This window comes from Hemicordylus capensis, chromosome 2, assembly GCF_027244095.1.
Source record: "Hemicordylus capensis ecotype Gifberg chromosome 2, rHemCap1.1.pri, whole genome shotgun sequence".
Classification (NCBI taxonomy): Eukaryota; Metazoa; Chordata; class Lepidosauria; order Squamata; family Cordylidae; genus Hemicordylus; species Hemicordylus capensis.
The window spans coordinates 384,042,766-384,060,073 of NC_069658.1; the positions used below are offsets into that span (position 1 = coordinate 384,042,766).

General features: G+C 45.6%; 1 long non-coding RNA gene across 1 annotated transcript in view; it reads left to right on the top strand.

Annotated features, from left to right (window-relative positions):
- LOC128348226 (uncharacterized) overlaps positions 1 to 12,544 on the top strand; it is a 66,971-nt gene extending 54,427 nt beyond the window's left edge. The window contains exon 3 of the long non-coding RNA XR_008318011.1: positions 12,033 to 12,544. This is a non-coding gene — a long non-coding RNA (uncharacterized LOC128348226). The remainder of the gene's footprint in view (positions 1 to 12,032) is intronic.
- Positions 12,545 to 17,308: the final 4,764 nt, after the last annotated feature.

Genomic DNA, 17,308 nt, shown 5'->3' on the forward strand with positions numbered 1-17,308 from the left:
AAAAGCAAGAGCTGTGAGAGATGTATGTATCAAGAGTGCTTGGGACTGGAACGGCATTGAATGTTCTCCTGTTTCTAGTCTTGGGGACAAAATTAGGGCTGGTTGGGGAAGAAACCAGCTTTAGCAGCTTTTTGCTTCCAAAAAGCCTGTCGGGATGCCATGTTACCTGGTCACTTGGGTGGCCCTGTGGAGGCTGGAGAAGGGTGTGGCATCCCTCCTCTGAGGCTTTCGTGCCCTTTAGGGGGCAGTGGGGATGAGAAGGGCCCAGGCTGGTCGGATCCCAGTGGGGTTGAGAGGGCAAGGCAGGAAGAGCTGCAGGAAACAGCTCTAGGGAGACAGCTAAGTTGGGTGTGGCAGGAAACAGGAAGCAAGGTCAGGAAGGGGGTGGGGCAGGAAGTAGGCTTGAATCCCTGTCAGCTCTGCACTGGGGTATTTAAAGACAAGGCAGCTGATGAGGAGGAGCTCCTTATGAATATGGGAGCCAGGAGTTCTCCAGGAGAGGGAACTGGCTGAATGCAGCAAGCCAGGAGGAGGACTCAGGTGACAAGCTAACCTCCTCCCCTGCCTGTTCCTGAGGCTGGCCTTTTTGGGGTGTGGGGGGGTCCTCCTGTCATTCTGGAGTTCAAGAAGGGCTAGGAGCCCACCTCGTCCCCTGGGAGTCTCATAAGCCTTTAAATTTTAAGAATACCCACTGCTTTGGTCCTATTTGCTGCCATTTGTTTTCCCTATCTGTTGTTGCTTTTACACATATTTTTGCTTCTCATAATTGTGTCTGTTTCTACATTGATTACTAACACAAATGATGCTTGCCAATCAGAGATCTCATAGTGAGCAGGATGGATTCACAACTCTACATAGCCAGTCCCATTTAGCTATGTGCTGATGTCACCGAGAGCAAAAGAGAGTCCAATTCAGAGTGAGGGCAATGCAACTTGAATAAGAGAGCATTTTCAACCATTTTCAAAGCAACCAAAAAATCACCTTAAAATAACTTTTTGCATAACTGCTGAAAATATTTATAAACTCTGCTCTCCTTTCAGTGCATCCCTACTCAGGACATTAATATGAAATTGATGAAACTATTCCAGAACTGATATGAAACATACCAACCCTATCCCCCCTGGAAATCATCCCTCAAAGTAATTTTCCTTCTTTAAGACATTTAGATATATTTTGCTATATTTTAGATTTTATTTATAGTATTTAATGATCTACATGGTATTTTAGATAATTATATGTTGGTTGTCCATCAGTGGCCTTCACTCTGACCTGCAAAAACACTGGTGCATCTGGGTGCATCTACACTGTTCTTTCATTGATGCCAATTTGTCAGTTCACAAGGCTGCCTTTTTTTACACGCTCCCCTTTCAGCTTACAGAAGGACTGGAGAGAATCCTTCTCTGACATTTTCAGGAAAGCTATTTTATCATAATTGCTTCCCTGAAAATTTGATGAGTAAAATTGTCTCTGAGAGCAAGCAGCTACTTGTATGTGAAACAAAAGCTTTAGCAACAAAGCTTTTGGTTTTGTTTCTAGATCTGTTTTTAATAAATAAATAAATGAGATTAGGGATGTGCGAACCAATTCAAATTCGAACCGGTTTGAATTCAAAGCAGGGTGGTTTGAAGGTTCGAATTCGAACCGAACCAGCCATCAGGTTCAAGCTGCAGGTTCGAATTCAAACCGAACCAGGGGGTGGTTCAATTTTTACTGGTTAGAACCAGTTTGGACATCCAAAAATTGGTAGGATGGTAGCTGTCACCCAGGGGTACCTGCCATCCAAACCCCAAAGCAATCAGACTCTCGTACGATGTTTTATGAATTTTTGAAAATTATTTCTATTTTTTCCTCATAGGATATAATGGGACTCCAACCAGCCCATGGGTGCCAACAACCATGCAAACCCTGAAGCAATCAGGCACCCCTATGATTTTTTTATGAATATTTGAAATATTTTTAATTATTTTTCTCATAGGGTATAATAGGATCCGAACCAGCCCATATCCCCTTCTGTGGAGCACCAAGGGGCACAAAAGTGGGTTAGGTGGTAGACAACCAGGGGTGCCTACTATCCACAAAGTTTCAAGGCAATCGGACACTCCTCTGATTATTGGTGAATTTTAAAATTATTTTGGAATTCCTCATAGAGAATAATGAGGATTGCAGCAAATGTATAGCTTCATGTAGGGGAGAAAGGGGTGTCCTAGAGTGGAGTGTGGTGGGTGGTAGTTCCCAAGGTGGGCAAGGAAGCTTTCAGAATTATTTGAAAGGAATTGGGCAAAAGGCTTATTTTTAAGTGATTTTTGAAGTTTACGCGACTTTAAGGTTTTTCTCCATAAAGAAGCATGGAGGTGTCAGCAAATGTATAGCTTCATGTCGGGGGGAAAGGGGTGTCCAAGAGCAGAGTGTGGTGGGTGGTAGTGCCCAAGGGGGCCCAGGTAGCTATCAGAATTATTTGAAAGGAATTGGGCAAAGGGCTGATTTTTAAGTGATTTTTGAAGTTTATGTGTCTTTAAGGTTAGCAATGAGAGTGAATGCATGGTTTGTCATTGAAAATCTTATATGCTACCAAAGAATCTACACTCAGAACACTTCAGAAACGACAAAACCCAGTACCCCATGGGTTAGCAACACATGGAGGTGGTTGGCACCCTTGCTCTGGGCCACCCCAGCACCCCCCAAGTGCAGTTATGGGGCTGCTGAAACCTCCATTCTTCCCTATGGAGAAAAACCTTAAAGCCACTTGTGGGGTGCTGGGGTGGCCCAGAGTGAGTGGTGGTCTAGTGCAAAGAGGGTGCCAACCACCCCCATTCAAACCGAACCAAGGGGAGGTTCGAGCAAAACCAAAACCAAACCACCCCCTCCTGGTTCGAACCTAGTTTGAATTCGAACCGAACCGGGCAAACTGGTTTTGTGCACATCCCTAAATGAGATGTCACATTTGGAAGTCAAAATTTTCTCGTGATGAAGAATCCTATGAATATCATACAAAAGTAGAATCTCTTGATTGGTCCATTAGAATCAGGCTCCACAGAGTCCATATCAGCTTAACACTGGGATGGAACTACTGCTTAAGGGATCAGACACTCAGGCTGCATTTACATGTAACGGCAAACCGTGGGTAGATGAACCCAAGGTTAATTTTTGTAACTGTGAATCTCCTTGCAGACATTCATCCAACTGTAGCCCAGCCACCCCAGGTTTCAGGGAAGGGAAGCCTGGTCCACCGAGTCTGCATTACAGCAAGCTCTGTAGTGCTCGGGTCTCCAGACTATGGGCAAGGCGTCCGAACGTCTGCAGGGCTGCAGCCATTGGCCCCCATATTCAAAAGGATGTGCCGGGTGCAATCGTGCCTTTTTGGAATAGACAACCCACCCTTGGCAGAGAAAGGGCATTTAAATTCTTGTGTCTATGTGTTTTTATGCTTGTATTTTATAGTTTTTAAATTAGATTTGTTTTCTATTTTTAGCTTAATATTTTAATTGTCATTTTTATTGTATGTTTTTAACTTTTGTAAACTGCTTTGGGGTTGTTTTTAATGAAAGGCGGTATAGAAATTCAACAATAAACAAAATAAATAAATAAATTCCTTTAAATGTATTGCAAAATGTACATGGCATTTAAGCCCTTATTCTGACACTAAATAGCCTGTACTCTTTTACAAGAGCACTGGGCTATCTATTCTAATGGCTTCCATGTGTACGCAGAGGTCCGCTGCATGCTCTGCAGTTACTGCATGGAAGCCCAAATTGGATCACAGCCATCAGCCCAAGCTGCGATTGAGGAGACTGATGGGGTTTAGAGGAGCCCCCCCACCTTATGGGAACCTCCCTTTTCTTGTAAAGGGGCATCCTCAGTGGATTCCCCTTTACAAGCATTACCCTGAACCAGTCCGGACCAGTTCTGTTTGAACCGAGGTAGTTCCAGTTTGAACTCAGGCCGGCACCCTGTTGGTGGGGGGGCAGACTGGTTTGAAATTGGATTGGATTGGCCGAACCAGTTTGAACACCGCTACCAGGTGGCATCTGCCATCCAGCCTACATGAGTGTCTTCATGGCCTTTCACTCCCATGAGAGAGCAGTCCTTGAGAGAAGGGGTATCATTTCACATTAGGAGTGTGCACAAAACCAGCTGACCCAGTTCGGTTTGGGTCCAAATTGGATCAGTCCAGTTCGGTTCGGCACACTCCCCCCCAACCCCCCAGTTTGGTTTGGTCTGGAGGGATTCATGATCTTTTTCAAATATTTTTTGTAAAAAAAAATTGTACTCACCCCCTCTGGGGGGCTTCTCCAAGGCCATAGAGGGATGTCCATAGGAAGGCCATAGGGGGATGTTCGAGGTTTCCCCTCCCCCCGCCAGCCTCCATTATGTTTCAAATTGCCTTCTTCAGGCGGTCTTCAGCCTGTTCCGGGCCTCACTCCCGTGGAGGGTCATTTTGCTGGCCTCTGTGTGGCTGGATCATGGCTGCCAATGTCCTCCCCCAGGGGGGTAAGGCCCAGAATGGAGACCCCCACCGTGGCCTTGGAGAAGCCCCCCCAGAGAGGGTAAGTACTTTTTTTTAAAAATCACAAACCTCTCCCCCCAGATGGCCAGAGGGGCTTCTGTCCAGTGCTGATGCGAACTGGTTGGTTCAACATTGGGCCATCGGACCAAACAGGTTTGATATTGAACCTGTTCGACATCAAATCTGTCCACATATCCCAATTGCACAATAATAGCTATTCAGCCCCATCCATGGGTACCCTAGGACAGTTTTTCTCTTGCGTTGTGTATGGGTGTCTCCATGGCCTTTCACTCTCATGAGAGAGCAGTCCTTGGAAGCAGGGGCACCTCACAAATTATTAATGATTCAGCTTGATCCCTGTGTACCCCAGGATGGTTCTTCTCATGAGTAATGCAATAGAGTGCATTCTTGAACCCAAGGGGAAGGGGCTGCCCCCACCATTCTCCAACTTTATTATACAAAAAATAGACCAGACACATTCAGTAATTCCTGGGTGGGGCTGTCTTTTAAAGCAGACACTGGGTATCGCTGTACTGCCATATGTTATATTTGCAGTGGTCTAATCAAGTTGCCCAATTTATGGTGCCACTGAAACTTCATGTGCTTGTGGACAACTGTTTTATCAATTTATTTCTGATTACTAAAACACATAGTACCTGTACTTCCATCCTGCCCCCTTCTCTTCTAGTCTCCAGAGCGGGGGGCGGGAAGAGACACACTGGAAAGCAGGCATCCCTACAATGTGACTTTTCCCTTTGACAGGCTTAAAACCTAGGGATGGGATATGGCAGCTTCCCTGTTGTTGGGCAACGGCTTGAGGAGCATGGAGATGTCGGCTTGAGGAGCATGGAGATGTCAGCTCAACCTTGAACTGAACCTGACCTAGTTTGTTTGAGCATGAACCAAGCTGGCCTGGCCTTGAAGCCCTACTGGCAAAGGGGGATCCAGTGGATCCCCCTTTACCTGTAAAGGGGTGGGGGTTAAGTAAAGTAAAGGGGTTGAGTAACGTTAATACAGAGTACTTACAAGTCATTCTGGTAGCGGCCGTGATGGTGGTAGCAGATCCCCAGACCCCTCCGGCTTCCCCTAGAGTCTTCTGGGCTGGCGCCTGTTCTGGTCTGGTTTTGGCTGTTTGGGGGCCTCTGCACAGGCTAGGGATGTGTGAATGGATTCAAATTTGAAAACTTTCTACATAGAAAATGCCTGGTTCGATACCGAACCACACTCAAACCAAACCGGCCCCTGTTCAGCCCAATCTTGGGCCGAATAAGCCCTGGTTTCGGTTTGGGAGTTTGTGTATTACAAATTTTAAAACACATACACTTGTTTTTACTGTAATAAAATCCACTGCCTCCCACTTGGGGGGCTTCTCCACGGCTGGGGTGTGTGTGTCTCCAGAGGTTCCCCTCCCCTTGCCGGGCTCCAGTTTTTCACAAATACTCCTCGTTTGGGCAGTTTTCAGCCCTTTCCAGGCCTGTCCTCCATGGCGGTGGGCATTTTGGAGGCTGCTGTGCATGCCCAATGGGCCCCTGCTTGGCTGGGTCATGACTCAGGCCATGCGGAAGCCCATTGGGCATGCACAGCAGCCTCCAAAATGACCACCGCCACAAAGGAGAGGCCTGGAACTGGCCCCAAACTGCCTGAATGAGGCATATTTGTGAAAATCCAGAGGTCAGTGAGGGAGGGGGAACCTCTGGAACACAACACCACCCGTGGCCTTGGATAAGCCCCCTGAGTGGGAGGCAGTGAGTTTTATTACAGTTTTTAAAAGCTTATTTTTTAAAAAATAAAATATTAAAGTGGGGGGTGTTCAGGGGTACACAAAACCAAACATGCTCAGTTCAGTTCAAGTCCAATCCAGACTCATACCAACCCTGGCAACCCAGTTTTGTGCACACCCCTAGCTCATGCATGGAGGCAATGTTTTTTTTTTAACCTCCACGCATGCACATGGGCCATTTGCATCACCACACATTTGCGTTATGATGCAAATGGCCTGTGCACATGCACTGAGGTAAAAAAATTTGCCTCCACACCGGTGCAGAGCCGAAAGGCCGAGCTGAGCCCGAACCGGGCCCAGGAGACCCTGGGGGAGGTTTTTGGGGTCAGAGGAGCCGCCGCGGGAGCGACTCTTAAGTACTCCATATTAACTTTACTTAATAGTTAGAGCTGCCCCACTGCCCCTTTACACATTCAGGGGGATCCTCACCACATCCCCCTTTGCCAGTAGGGCTTCAAGCCAGTTCCGAATGGGTTTGAGATCAAAATGAAGCAGGAGGTGGCTCAAAGGTGCCAAAACCAAGCCAGCCTCGTCCAGTTTGAATCTGGTTCAGATGTAAACCGAACCAGGAATACTGGTGTTGTGCACATCCCTACTATGATCATGGTGACATCTGTGTTTAGACATAATGCTGTCGCCTTCAAACTTGAGGTTGGAGCAGCAAAACTCACTACAACTGAAGGTTCAAACTGCAGTTTGGCAAGGGAAACAGCACATTGCTTTTGCTGTGAAACTATGGTTTCACACATCTGGACATACACACATTCCAAACTCTGTCCCATTGAACTCTGGTTTGATGTTCTATGCGAATGGGGCCTCAGTGTAAAGCTTAGATTCTTTTCTCGTCTTTGTCTGTTGCATTTACTCTCTCTGTCTACTGTAAACTGACAACTTCTATTGTCATTTTTTCTCAAGTGGAACCTTGTTATCTGGCAAAAACAGCTGCTAGAATAAAATAATGCAGGGAATCAGAGTTACACTTTCATGCAGAGGAAGTCTGCCGTGCAGTTTGGGCAGCTTAATATGTTGGATGGTGCAAGAAACCTCAAACATGCTGTTTTGCAATGTAACTAAAACTCTTACTAGATTTTGATCAAGTAATGTGAATTAGGTTCAGTTTTCCTTCTGCAGTGAGAGTGGAACAGCAGACTATTTCTGAGTGGGCCAAAGAAGGGGAAGGTGGAAAGAAACACAATAGGGAAACAAACTATCACATCAGTGGCCAATTATTTCTCTGCCTTTAATTACCTTTCAGGCAAAGCATGCATGCAACTTACATAAGAATAAATTCCACAGTGCTTGCACTCTGTGGGAAGCAATGTGTCACGGGTAGTTGCCCAGCAGTTGAGCCAAGGAGCCCACAAATTGCAAGAATCATTGTTAAAGCATTCTAGGGAGGTGTCATCGTGTACAGATATCACAAAGCTCCTGGCCAAGTCCAGGTCACTCTGATGTCTACCAAAGTGGATTCATACACAGCCTGAGTAGCAATGTGAAGAGACATTGCTGCTGGGATATGATGTTGTTCAGACTATGGACATGTTGCCTTTTATGGACTGCCACTCCAGTCTGAAGTAGCTGGTTCTTGAATTGAGAATTTTTCAGTCCATAAACATTGCATTGTCAGCATGTGATGATAACAATTCTTTTCCTGTTTAGAGCTTGAGACAAAACAATTACATTACACACAAACCAGGAAAAAGCCTTCTGAAGTGAATAATTGTACCTGGGCAAGAAGCAACTGGTGGTATTACCAGTTTCGTATCCAGCATAACAAAAGTCCCCCCTGAGCTATGAGATCTCCGAGCCTTATTGATGCTTCTTTAATTTGAGCTTCTCTGCCCTTTGGGTTTCCTGCTTACATTCATTAGGGAATCTCCCTTTCAGGTATTCCTGGATTCTTAAGAAGCCTTCACTGGATCCCTTAGCAATGGATAGTTATAGGCCAATCTCCAATCTCCCTTGGTTGGGCAAGGTGATTGAGAGGATGCTAGCCAACCAGCTCCAGGCGGTTTTGGAGGAAACTGATTATCTAGACCCATTTCAAACTGGCTTTAGAGCTGGCTATGGGGTTGAGTCTGCCTTGGTCGGCCTGATGGATGATCTCTACTGGAGAATCAATGTGTGTGTGTGTGTGTGTGTGTGTGTGTGTGTGTGTGTGACTCTTGGTTCTTTTGGATCTCTTGGCGACATTTGATACCATCGACCATGGTATCCTTCTGGATCACCTGAGGGAGTTGTGGTTAGGGGGCACTGCTTTTTAGTGGTTGTGCTCCTATTTCTCGGTTAGATTCCAGATGGTGGAGCTTAGTGACAGTTGCTCTTCAAACAGGAGCTGTTATATGAAGTCCCCCAGGGCTCCATTCTGTCACCAATGCTTTTTAATAGCTACATGAAACCGCTGGGTGAGGTCATCTGGAGGTTTGGTGCTGGGTGATCAGTATGCTGATGACACCCAAATCTACTTCTCCTTGTCATCTGCATAATCAGGAAATGGTGTTCATTCCCCAAATTCCTGCCTACAGACAGTAATGGGCTGGATGAGGGATAACAAATTGAGACTGAATCCATGCAAGATGGAGGTGCTCATTGTAGGGGCTCAGAACTTGAGGGATGAATTAGATCTCCCTGTGCTGGGTGGAGTTACACTCCCCCGGAAGGAGCAGGTGCACAGCTTGGGAGTACTCCTGGACCCAGACCTCATCCTGGTATTTCAGATGGAGGCTATGGCCAGGAGTGCTTTCTATCAGCTTCGGCTGATTTGACAGCTGCATCCATTCCTTGAGGAGGATGACCTCAAAACAGTGGTGCACCAGCTGGTAACCTCCAGGCTTGATTACTGCAATGTGCTCTACATGGGGCTGTCTTTGTATGTAGTTCAGAAACTTCAGTTAGTTCAAAATGTGGCAGCCAGATTGGTCTCTGGGACAACCCAGAGAGACCATATTATGCCTGTTTTGAAACAGTTGCACTGGCTGCTGATATGTTTCCGGGCAAAATACAAAATCCTGGTTATTACTAGGCTTGTGCATTTCGATTTGGGGACAAAACATTTTGTGCCCCCAAATGGCAATTTCGGAAGTTTTGTAACCAAAACAAAATCAAGAATTAAAAAAAAGAAGATTTTTGTTTCCAAATTGAAATGACTGTGTTTTGGACAGAATGCTTGGTTCTTTGGAAAAACATTGCAATTGAAATTGACTTCTCTGACTCTCTCCACTCCAGCTGAGGCACTGAGTGATTAGCAGAAGATAAGATATGCAAAAAGCTTTTGAGCTTGAATGGTTTAGTTAAGTATGTGTTGATTCAGTGTGATTCAGTGATTCAGTGTTAAGTATTCAGTGTGATTGAAATGCAAACTGACCTTGCAAAGGGATTTGGAAGGCAGCATTTTGAGACTGAAATACCCAAAAAATTTTGGGAGCTCAATGCAGTTCCAAAGCTCTTGCTAAAAGCCATGGTATAAATTGTTTGGGGAAGCCTTTTGAGAAGCTGGTTAGGAAAGTTCTGAAATTACACAGGTTTTTCTTTCCAAAGGTTTAGAAAGAATCTCTTGACTTGTTCAGGGGTCTTTTGAAGAGCTATTTTCTTCTTCTTCTGAGTTGTATGACTTATAGTGGTGTCTAAGTTTTGTTGCCCAAGTTGAGCAGTCTAATGTAATTTAGGCCACAATGTAATTTGGTGGGACATGATGTCTAAGCCAGTGGTTCACAACTTTTGCCATTGCAGGGACAGGTCATCCACATGGGACTACAGGAGACAAAAGGAGGGTGGTGGGGAATATCCCTGTCAATTTATTGACATCCCCAGGAATCTTAGTTGCTTCTCTCTTTCTTGTAACCATGATCCATGGTTTTGCACTTTCTTAAATGCAGTGATGATAAATCTCAACAATTCTGCATAGTAGGCTGATTTGTTTGGGCTACAGCTCACTCCACTTCAGTTATTTGAAGCTGTTCGATAGTACCAAGGTAGTTTTATTTTTATTTTTATTTTTTTATTACATTTTATATCCCGCTTTTCCTCCAAGGAGCACAGAGCGGTGTACTACATACTTAGGTTTCTCCTCACAACAACCCTGTGAAGTAGGTTAGGCTGAGAGAAATGACTGGCCCAGAGTCACCCAGCTAGTATCACGGCTGAAAGGGGATTAGAACTCAGGTCTCCCCAGTCCTAGTCCAGCACTCTAAGCATTACACCACGCTGGCTTATTGGTCTGTCTTGCTATCTCAAATGACCTGTAGTCACTGTTCCAAAGGATGGAGATGGAGGCTATGGCTCTGTTCCATGGCCCTGTTCCATGGGGAGGGAGTGTTTTTATTGAAAGATTGCTTGAATCCACAAATGGGTTGTGCTGCTGTGCTAGTGCCACAGGGACAGGCTCACACCCGATGCAAAATTCTCAAATAACTGCCAAAAAATTAAGTGTCGTTATTCATCATTCTCTTCACCCCTTCAACTTGTGTATGTGGGGCTTCAGGGGCACAACAGTGGGTTGGGTGGCAGTGCCCCAAGGTTGGTGAACCAAGATTCCAAACAGGGCAAAGGATTGATTTTTTAAGAATTTTTGAAGTTTATGCATCTTTAAGATTTTCCTCATAGGGAATAATGAAGGTTTAGCAGCCCTATAACTCCACCTGGGTGGCACTGGGATGGCCCGAAGTGAGTGGTGGTGTAGTGCACAGAGGGTGCCAACCACCCCCCTGGATTGCTAACCCATTGGGGTACTGGGCTTTGTTGTTTCTGAGGTGTTGAGTTTAGATTCTCTGGCAGCAACTGAGATTTTTAATGAAAAACCATGAATCCACTCTCATATGCTACTAGAGAATCTACTCTTAGAACACCTCTAGAACAACAAAACCCTGTACTTCATGGGTTGGCAACCCATGTGGGTGGTTGGCACCCTATGTGCACTACACCACCACTTGCTCTGGGCCACCCCATTGCCCCTCAAGTAGAGTTATGGGACTGCAGAAACTTCCATTATACCCTACGAGGAAAATCTGAAAGACGTGTAACTTCATTAATTCTTTAAAAATCTGCCCTTTGCCAAATTCCTCTGGAAAAAAATTGTGGTAGCTTCCTTGTACCAACTGGGCACTACCACCAACCACACTCCACTCTGGGCCACCCCTTGCCCACCCACCCCTGGTGTGAAACTATACTTTTCCTGATAGTAATCATACCCTATGGGGAAGTCTGAAATAGGTGCAAACTTCAAAAATTCACCAAAAATCAGCAGTTTGCCCAATTCCTTTCAAATTTTTGTGGTAGCTTCCACTCATTGGGCACTATAACCCCCACCCACTCTTTTGACCATGTGACCCATTTTTAAATCTGAATTACTTCGGATTCAGATTTGGATTAATTTGGATACAAAACAAAACTGGGGTGATTCGGAAGGCTTAATTTCAGACAAAATACAAAATGGGGTTGTTTTGGATTTGGTACAAATCAAAACAGAAAAAATACAAAACACGCAACCCTAGTTATTACCTTTAAAGCCCTGAATGGCTTTGGTCCAGGTTACCTCAGAGAGCATCTTCTTCTGTGTGATCCCAACCGCACGGTAAGATCATCTGAAGAGGTCCGTCTCCAGTTACCACCAGTTCGTGTAACCCATTTTGGAAGGGCAGTATAAAAATTGAATGAATGAATGAATGAATGGTCGCCTTCTGTGGATGTGCAGATATGGAGCTGCTCTCTGCTGTTCCTTTTCTAAACTGTTCTCTGTCTTTTGGGTTTTAGATCGGATGTTGGTATCAGGAAATATTGGCCTCTTACCCCATTTGATCCACCGCTCTTGCCACTGGCCAGCCTACACAACTCACACATCTCCCATGGTCCAGACATTTGTTGAGCAAAAAAAGGCAAAGATAGCCAATATCCTGGCAGCACCCTGGGTGAGCAGTCAAGGAACACACAGCACTGAGAACATCCAGGGGAAGGACAGCTGTGGGCCTCAGGAAGTAGCTCTTCCTCAACCAAACCCAGTCATTTCTGGCTTTATCACAATCATCAGTCCTCCTTCATCTCATGAGGAGTCACCTGTTTTCCAGAGGGTGAAGAGCAGCTTCTCACATCAGCAGGGAAGCTCAGTTACAGGTAACTTGGTCATTTTTTCCAGAAGAAGAGCCCCTCTCCGTGTGCTGCCAATGAAGCTGCCAGATGCCTCCAGTCCCAAGAAAGGCAAGCAGGTGCAACTGCAGAAGTAACTCCTGTGCCTTTGACTGCTCTTCACTGCATTAAAATTCCTCAGCAACTAATGTTTACTTTTGGACAATTTTTCTTTGGAAACCAAACAAGAGGACACATGTAAGTGGGCATATTTAGGATGGAAGAGAAGAAAAAAATGAGAGTATGTGGAAAACTGGATTTCCCATATTAGATAGCTTTTTACATTCACAAGAATGAGTAAGGAGCACAATGTACAGCAGGGCAGCACAATCACACCTGATCATTACAGGTCCTTGGCTGCACCACCCCTTCAAGGGCATAGATATAATTGAGCTGGGGAGGGGGCACCACTGTCTCTGTGTCCTTCAGGGACAGCGGGCTTCTAACTGGGTGATAGCTCCCTCTTCTGTAACAAAGATCGTAGGGGAGATGAAGAAGGCAGGGAGCCCAGGGGGCCCATCTTCACTCTTTGTCTCAGGGCCCATTCTACACCCCTGCACCCTTGCCCCAGAGTTGCCTTCATGTAATATCTGAACAGCCCATTTATGCACAGAGTCTTATATGCTTATGCTTGGTACAGCAAGATCTCCCACCCTTGATTTTGAGGAGTAAGGATCCCATGTCAGGCAAACACACATACAAATCTATGCATTCTCACACAATAAGGACATTGGATCAGATGTCTTTTGTAGAGTTTAGAGATTGTCGCAAGCCCGTGACATCACGGGCTTGCGACGATCACAACTGCGCAGGCACGCCTCGCAGTTGCTTAAAGACACTGGCCCGAGCAGATGGGGTCAGCATCTCTCCTGCTCTTACCCCACTGCCACCAGGGGAGGGGGGGAGAAGGGGAAAGGGCTGCTCTGCTCCCCCCCCCCGCAGCCACCGCTTGGCTGCGGTAAGACTTAAAAAACAACAACGACGCTTTGGTGGGGTGCGGGTGGGGTGGCTCAGCTGCTGGAGGATCCCGCCCCAGCCATTTCAAGGCTCCTCCAGACCTTGAACGGGTCCCCAGGTTCCAGGGGTCAGTGCGCTTCTGACTGCTACTCCCCTGCAACATGCGCAGCTCTCACTTACTTTCATGGGGCTTGGACAGAAAAAGCTTCCTGTGGACTGTTCCCTGAGATGCTTCACTAGAGGTTGAGGCGAGGGTATGGGGAAGGGAAAAGGAGAACAAGGGAAAGAATACACTGCCAGCCTTAACCTTCCTTTTTTGTATATAAGGATTTTTAGTTTCTACAACCAATGCATCTTAAGTTACGAGACTGTTAACTTTAATTTATTTTTTCAAAAGGAAACATCTGGTCTTTGTATTTGTGAAGGAAAACTTTAAAATGGGGTTTTCCCTGCCTTCTCTCAAAGGCGCTAGAAAGCAACTTTCCTAAAAAGCCTTTTACAATCTTAAAATTATCCTACTATACTTTTGGTTTTGATACCTTTCCTTTAATAAAAATAGTAGATACAGCAGTGTTGGTCAACTAGAAAAAAAATGCAAAAGCCACAATCCAGTAATACCATTTTTAGGATCAACCAAAATGACACAAAATCTTAAGCAAGCTTTCCAGCTCTCTAGAACTTTTGATCAGGCTGGATGTTAAGAAAAGTAAAGGTGGGGAAGAAGAGAGTTGGGCATGGTGCAATAGCCATAAAAGTCTGTTGTTTGTAACAATGTTAAATGGAGTGCAGGGGGAGTTCAGCAGACTCATGCTGATTAGCCTCACTGGGTACTAGAAGATATCTCAGGCTACACTCAGGGCCGCTGAAACGAAGAAGAGACAATCATGGCTTCAGAAGTGGGATTTAGGGGTGTGAAAGCCAGCTCAGCTCGATGGGTTTGGGGTCGAATCAGACTAGCCTTGGCCGGTCCGAGCCAAACCAGACCCAGTTTGAACCGAGCTGGCTGGGAGCCACACTGGTAAAGGGGAATTGGGTGAAGATTCTCCTTTACCACTACAGGCAGGGATAGTGGGGATTTCCTAAACAGGAGGGGAATAAATTAGGGAGGTGCAACAACAACCACCACCAATATCTATATACTGTTTTCCCACAAAAGTTTCCAAAGCATACATAGAGAAATAATAAATAAATAAGATGGATTTATTCTGCCATCTTATTTAATAAATAAATAAGATGGCAGATACAACAGGAAGCATTTCATGCGCATCCGGGGGGCGGGGAGGGAGCGGGCACATTAGAAGGAGGATGGCACCCATCCCTCCCACGTCCCTACCATGGCGCTGTCAGTATTAAAAAGCCAAACTGTCTGTTGTGAAAAGCTGAACTGCGCAGCTGCTTCCTGATTGAGAACAGGAAGTTTCCTGTTCCCAGCAGTGCCCACACGGTGTTGGCATGAATTCATGCATGCGCGGGTGCAATTTATGTGGTCAGCAACACCATGCTGACCATGCAAATATTTAACCACTAAGTTTACTGAATTATCTTTATATATGATTACTGCAGCTAGTATTCTTTATGCTACCAACTGGTTTCTTAAATTATGGGATTACGCTTCTATTTCTAAAGTTACTTCTGATATGAATAACTCCTTTACAGAGTCATTTATGCTGGTTTGGGAGTCATTTATGCTGATTTGGGAACCCTTTATTAACTTTAATACTCAACAAGGCCAGGATTTGTTTTTGAGATCTGGGTTTGATCTGTAGTCTATCCTGTATATCCATTGTAATCATACCTGGACTTAGCCCAGCAGACGGTGTAAATTCATTTCTTTCTCTTTTGATCTCCGACTTGCTTTAAAGGCCTTACCTTACATAATGTTTCAAGAGTTGTAACTATGCTTTGCTTTTTTATTATTTTAATAAACTAATAAAAATTTTAAACAACAACAAATATTTAACCTTTCACAGAACCATCTTTGTGCCCTGAAGCAATAGGATTTTACAAATTTGAATGTTGACTGTCTTTGAGAATACCTGTGGTTGAGAATTTACTGATGCAGTTTTATTATTTTAGCAGTTCTTTCCAGCTGCAGGTGCAGAATATTCAAGGGGTGGGCGTGGGAAGGGGTGCAAATCAAATTGTAGAATATTATTTTCCAGCGAACCAGTTTGAGTGGGTTTGGTTGGAAGAACCGGACCAGCCAGCTGCTGCAACCGAACTGGTTTGCGGACAACAGTCAGGTCCAAATTTGATTTGAACTCAGACCAAACCATGAAAATTGGTGCCGCGCACACTCTTACCTCAGAGGCAAGATGCCTCTGATTACCAGTTGCAGGGGGGAAACAGCAGGAGAGAGGGCATGACCTCAGCTCTTGCCTGTGGGCTTCTCAGTGTGAATCTGGTGGGCCACTGTGTGAAACAGGATGCTGGACTAGATGGGCCACATTGGGCCTGATCCAGCTGGGCTGTTCTTATGTAATTAGCCAGGAGAAATCCTTTTATTTCAGCAGGATCTGGGATTAGTGCTACATGAACAGTGGAGGGAGAGCGAAGAGTTAAATAAAGACAAAATAAAGTCAGCACCCTGACACTGCCTATAGATGCAGACCCCACGGTTATTACAACATGAAATCCTGACACCCCACCTAACATAAGGCCCCCACCTAATTGCTGCTCTAAATGCGCTTTATTGTGTTGTGGCTGGTGTAGATTGAATCCAGGTGTTGCTGTTGCTGGACCAACATAATCCAGATGCTGGCTGCCTTGTTCCAGTGATATATTAACTAACCCCACACCCACCACAGCGTGGTCAGATTTATGTACAAAGAGGCAAACAAAAATGATCTGTGGAGAGGGGTGAAAATGCTGTATTTTTAGCAGCCCAATTGAGTTGTTCATATTTTGCATTTTGAATGGATAGATATTGTAAGTGGGATCCAAATGAACTTTTTTTTTTTTTTTGCTTCTTTGTACAGAACAAAATTAACTTTAGCTGTATTTAAAGGCTGGTTTGTTTTACTAGAAAAATTATGTATGGCTCTAATCCAGTTATTTTTCTTCTTCCTGATATTAGAGATGAGCTAGATCAATAGCTAAAGACAAGAGAGCCAATGGAGTATACCATGTTTGAAGGCTTAGATCTAAAGTTGTCAGATGTTGAGGCGAGTCTCATGATCAGTGAAACTCGTTGAGAGTGGGTTAGCGGGGAGAGGGGACTTAGCAGATGATCTGCAGATGATCAGGCAGGATGCCCTGGGTGGCTGGATCGGGTGCCCACACAACTGCTGGCTCCGTCACGGAGCCAGCGGGGGCTGTGGGGATCGGGGTCCACGAAGTTCCAGGATGCCCAACGTGAGCATCCTGGAGAGATGCCTAGGTCTGGGAGGCTTGTTTCAGCCTCCTGGCGGGGGTCTCCTCGTGCACTGCTGTGGCGCAGAGCCACGCCGCAGCAATACACGATCAAATAGACGGGGTTAGTGGAGTGCTCACTCCACTAACCTCGTCTAAGGGGAGGGCTCTGTAAGCGGGTTACCTGCTTTGAGGACATCGGGCTCGCCTGCCAGCCCGGTGGTTCTCACGCTTGCCAGAAAGCAGGCTAGGCTCCCTTAGACCACCTTTTGGCGATTGTGAGGATCACCTCATTGCGTTTGAAATTATGATTTTAATTTTAGAAGGCCTGGTGCATGGAACACAACCAGTGGTGAACCATGGTATTTGGACCCCACCTTGCTAATGAACCCTCCCACCAGAGCTAGCTCCACTCACTTGGCCAGTGCCCATTGCCACCATCCCTCTTCCCTGCTCTTCTGCCCCACCTAGGCCCTAGCAGGAACACAGGAATAGAGGAACATAGGATGCTTCCTTTACTGAGTCAGACCATTGATCCATCTAGCTCAGTGTCATCTACACTGACTGGCAGCAGCTCTCCAAGGTTTCCCAGCTGTTCC